Source organism: Dipteris shenzhenensis, unplaced genomic scaffold, assembly GCF_047967505.1.
Source record: "Dipteris shenzhenensis isolate YYH24624 ecotype China unplaced genomic scaffold, Dip_SZ_1.0 scaf0171, whole genome shotgun sequence".
In the NCBI taxonomy this organism is placed as follows: domain Eukaryota; kingdom Viridiplantae; phylum Streptophyta; class Polypodiopsida; order Gleicheniales; family Dipteridaceae; genus Dipteris; species Dipteris shenzhenensis.
The window spans coordinates 1-5,617 of NW_028239477.1; the positions used below are offsets into that span (position 1 = coordinate 1).

Below are 5,617 nucleotides of genomic sequence, written 5' to 3' on the forward strand. Positions count from 1 at the left end.
TCAAGGTTCGTAGGACGAAGAAGAGATCTTGTTGAGGTCCTCGCATTGCCCCCACCACCCTTAGCATTAGACGTATCATCTACTGACCATATCAACCCACCGAAATCGATCCTTTTTCCGATCGATTCTTCGTCATGCTACTGTTCTTCCACATCTCCCAATAGGGTAAGACATAAGTAACTTACGCGGTATATTCCGCGTAGATCGGTTGAATAGCGACGAACCCTTCCCGAGAAGCATCGGCGCACGTGTAAACGAGGTGCTCTACCGTTGAGCTATAGCCCTGTGGCTACATTAGTATAATGCATCGGATGATCCCTGTCAAGCTGGTAACCAACCGAGAAGGAGGCGAGACTCATCTTTTGCCGTTAAAATCAAATATTTATTGATGTTCTAATTGTTTGAAATTCTCTCCCTGGGTCGGTATAATAGAGTACTACAAGCAATAGAAGCCTACTTAACTCAGTGGTTGGAGTGTCGCTTTCATACGGCGAGAGTCATTGGTTCGAATCCAATAGTAGGTAAAACTCATTAGGTACCACAATACTTGAAATGATACCTAATAAGTTCTACAAATATTTGGGATGGATACGAAGTATTACGGGACTAACAAATCATTGTGTGTCCCATCATGCTTTTCCCGTCGTTTCTCACAGGCGCAACTAAAAGTGGGAATGATTGAGTAGTATTTGAAGCCTCTAATCTCGCCTTAGCTCTTTTAAATGCTAGATTAGCTTCAATAGCTTTCCTTCTGCCTTCGGCTTGAGCTGCGTCAGCTTGAGCTGTCTGAAGAGCTTCCCGAGCCTCCTCAGGATCAATTTCGGTAGCTCGTTCTGCTTCGTTGACTGATGTTGTTACCTGATTACTGTCTACCATGGCGAAACCACCCATCAACGCCATTGCGGACCACTGTCCATCGTGACGTACCTTCGGGACTCCCATATCCAAAGCTGTAAGAAGTGGAGCGTGATTGGGCAATACACCAATCTGGCCACTACTCGTAGATGGGACGATTTCTCGAACCTCAGAATTCCAAACAGTTCGATTAGGAGCCATTACACGAAGATTCAGTACCATCCCTTTCATTGACCCTCCACTTGTAAGGTTGCAGCCTTCGTGGTGGCTTCATCGATGTTGCCAACCAGATGAAAAGCTTGTTCAGGGAGATTATCCAATTCTCCAGGAAGAATCATTTGAAATCCCTTAGTGGTTTCTGTTAAACTAACATATTTCCCTGGCGAACCAGTAAATACTTCTGCTACGAGGAAGGGTTGTGATAAGAAACGTTCTATCTTCCGAGCCCGAGCTACCGTTAGACGGTCCTCTTCTGACGATTCATCCAGTCCGGGAATAGCTATAATATCTTGCAATTCCTTATAACGCTGTAAAGTCTGTTTAACCCCTTGTGCGGTTTCGTAATGCTCTTCACCCACAATCCAGGGTTGTAACATGGTTGAAGTCGAATCCAAGGGATCTACAGCCGGATAAATACCTTTAGCTGCTAGTCCTCTCGAAAGCACAGTGGTAGCATCTGGGTGTGCAAATGTTGTAGCAGGAGCTGGGTCAGTCGAATCATCTGCAGGTACATAAACAGCTTGAATAGAAGTTATCGATCCTTCCTTGGTAGAAGTAATTCTCTCTTGTGGGGATCCCGTTTCTGTACTAAGAGTTGGTTGATGACCCACGGCGGAAGGCATTCTACCCAATAAAGCAGAAACTTCTGATCCTGCTTGGACAAAACGAAATATGTTGTCGATAGATAAAAGGACATCTTGCTTGTTCACATCTCGGAAATATTCAGCCATTGTCAGAGCAGTTGAACCAACTCTCATACGAGCTCCTGGTGGTTCATTCATCTGACCATGAACTGGAGCCACCTTCGATTCTGATATATCTTGTTCATTAATAACTTTCGATTCCTTCGTTTCCATGTAAAGATCATTACCCTCACGGGTGCGTTCCCCCACCCCACCAAATACAGATACACCTCCGTGAGCCTTGGCGATGTTGTTAATTGATTCCGTGATAGGAACCGTTTTTCCCACTCCAGCTCCTCCAAATGATCCAATCTTTCCTCCTCGACGATAGGGAGCCAAAAGATCCGCGACTTTAATCCCCGTCTCAAATATAGATAATTTAGTATCCAACTGCGTAAATGCCGGAGCGGATCTATGAATGGGGGACGTCGTACCAATATCTACGGGACCCAAGTCATCGACGGGTTCACCAGGGACATTAGAGATTCAACCAGGAGTAATTTCACCAACAGGAACACTGAGAGGAGCTCCTGTATCGACGACGCCCATACCTCTCATCAGACCATCTGTAGCACTCATAGCTACGGCTCTGACTTCATTATTACCCGGTAATTGTTGCACCTCACGAGTAACATTAATCTCTTGACCCGCCGGGTTTTTCCCCTTAACCATCGAAGAGTTGTAGATATTGGGCATTTTACCTGGAGGGAAAGACACATCCGATACTGGTCCAATGATCTGGGTAATATATCCCACATTTCTCTCCACTGATTTAGAAATTCCAAAAGCAGAAGAACTGGTTTTCGTAACTGTTTTGGTGTATTATCTTCATTTGATTGTCGAATTGGCAGAACCATCTGGCATTTCATTGCTAATTGGTTGATGGTGGGGAGTTACTAGTTCCACACCCTTCTCCCCCTTTTTCAAACATATCATTTGCTTCCTCGGAAGTCGATTCCGATCCATCCAGATGGGTGACAGGTACTGTAGGATTTGATTTCCTCCTCTCCACATATGGGTCGGAGGCAAAAGAGCGCGATACCCACGAGTTGGTCCATCTAGTTAGATGTGATTGCTACATCTCATTCGTCGAATCCCCTTTTTTCCCCCGTCTATTCGCAAAGCGAACCAGATATCGAATTCAATCCCCTTTTTTGCTTCTACTGACCAGTCTAACCACGAAAAGATTCCCGAGTCAATGTATCGAGATGTATTACGATCTAATTCTTCAAGCAATTTCCGTGCGAAACAACCAGAGTCAGTTGCATTACATGTGGGACGTATTATAAAATACTAATGTCCCATGCTTGAGGTAGAGTTTCGACAAACGTCTCGAGTCGAATCTATCAGGACCTATTCCACGCTTCACGTTGAATTCTTCCATCTATGTCGAGCAGATCTCATCCTTGCAGGATTTACTAATTGAATTGTAAGGAGGGACTCATGTCACCACAAACAGAGACTAAAACAGGTATTGGGTTCAAAGCTGGTGTTAAAGATTATCGACTAACTTACTATACTCCCGATTATGAGACCAAAGATACTGACATCTTGGCAGCCTTCCGGATGACTCCGCAACCCGGGGTACCGCCTGAGGAAGCTGGAGCTGCAGTAGCTGCAGAATCTTCCACAGGTACGTGGACCACTGTGTGGACGGATGGACTGACTAGTCTCGATCGTTACAAGGGTCGATGCTACGACATCGAACCCGTTGCTGGGGAAGAGAATCAATATATCGCATATGTAGCTTATCCTTTGGATCTATTTGAAGAGGGTTCCGTCACCAATATGTTCACTTCCATTGTAGGTAACGTATTTGGATTTAAAGCCCCACGAGCTCTACGTTTGGAGGATCTGAGAATTCCTCCTGCTTATTCCAAGACTTTCATTGGGCCGCCTCACGGTATCCAAGTCGAAAGGGATAAACTGAACAAATATGGTCGTCCCTTGCTGGGATGTACAATCAAGCCAAAATTGGGCTTATCTGCTAAAAACTATGGCAGGGCTGTTTACGAATGTCTCCGTGGCGGACTTGATTTTACGAAGGATGATGAGAACGTAAATTCTCAACCATTCATGCGTTGGAGGGACCGGTTCCTGTTTGTGGCAGAAGCTCTTTTCAAGGCTCAGGCCGAAACGGGCGAAATAAAAGGACATTATCTAAATGCCACTGCGGGTACGTGTGAGGAAATGATGAAAAGAGCAGTCTTTGCTAGAGAATCGGGAGCACCCATCGTCATGCATGATTATTTGACGGGAGGCTTCACTGCAAATACTAGCTTGGCCTTTTATTGTCGAGATAATGGGCTACTGCTTCATATCCACCGCGCGATGCATGCTGTTATCGATAGACAGAGAAATCACGGTATCCATTTTCGTGTCCTAGCCAAAGCATTGCGTATGTCCGGCGGGGATCATATCCACGCCGGGACCGTAGTGGGTAAACTGGAGGGAGAACGAGAAGTCACACTGGGTTTCGTCGATTTGCTACGCGACGATTATATCGAGAAAGACCGAAGCCGTGGTATATATTTCACTCAGGATTGGGTATCCATGCCAGGTGTATTTCCCGTAGCCTCGGGAGGTATCCATGTCTGGCATATGCCCGCTCTAACTGAAATCTTCGGAGATGATTCTGTCTCACAGTTCGGCGGAGGAACCTTGGGACACCCCTGGGGAAACGCACCAGGCGCCGTAGCTAATCGAGTTGCATTGGAGGCTTGTGTACAAGCTCGTAATGAGGGACGTGATCTTGCTCGTGAAGGTAACGAGATTATCCGCGAAGCTAGTAAGTGGAGTCCCGAATTGGCTGCTGCTTGCGAGGTATGGAAACAGATCAAATTTGAATTCGACACAATTGATACATTGTAATTTCCGTAACTATTCGGGAATCTCATTCATTCGGTAGGATTCGTGGGGCGAACAGGGAGTATAGGGAGAAGGAACATTCCCCTCCATACTCCCGATATGCCACGGATCGGAGTTGGTAGCTCAGCGGATGAGAGCACATGGTTCCGATCCATGGGGACGGGGGTTCGAATCCCCCCCAATTTGCATAGGAGAGGTGGAATACGAGCTGCAGAGACTCGAGTAGTAAGGAAATGATTCAGTGCCTCTCAGTACACGACACAACTATTTCCACGAAGTGTTATTGGATAATTATTTGTGGGGTTCTAACATATGATTGATCAAATAGATGATCAGTCAATTGCCAATTAGTTATCGGATTCGGAGTCAGTCTCGATTCGACGCCTATTCCGAACAGACGCTGATCCTGATAGTTCAGAAATGATTTCTCCATCTCTGTGTCTATCTCATTGATGAAATGAAATCTAATAGAATCGACTGTTTTTACCTCCGAAGCGAAGGAGAAGAAATGAATGAGGAAATTCCTATGTCTGTGAGAAATCGGTTCGAAGATAAACGCGAATTTGGTGGATTGATCGGGGCTTTCCTCGAAAAAGCCACAAAGGGTTACGTTTTGAGTGAGAGAGGAAGGAATAGAGACATAAGCATTGATACCGACAGGGGGTTGTGGACTCGGTGTGACAACTGCGGTAACATGCTTTACGTGAGATTCCCAAAACAAAATAAAAATATTTGTGAGGAGTGCGGCTATCACCCCCCAATGACTAGTACAGAAAGAATCGAACTTCCGATCGTGACACTTGGATTCCCATGGATGAAGACATGACTGCATAAGATGTTCCAGGTTTCTCTGACGGGGATTCTCATGGAAGTCGCATCATCAACTCCCAGAAACGAACGGGTTTAACTGATGCTGTTCAGACAGGGGTGGGATGTCTAAACGGGACACCTATTGCGCTTGGTGTTACGGACTTTCAATCCACGGGGGGAAG

The 5,617-nt window shown here is 45.8% G+C and overlaps 1 non-coding gene across 1 annotated transcript; it reads left to right on the forward strand.

Moving 5' to 3' along the window:
* Positions 1–4,737: 4,737 nt before the first annotated feature.
* TRNAR-CCG (transfer RNA arginine (anticodon CCG)) lies at positions 4,738–4,811 on the forward strand. Its single transcript has one exon. It is a non-coding gene; the product is annotated as a tRNA-Arg (tRNA).
* Positions 4,812–5,617: the final 806 nt, after the last annotated feature.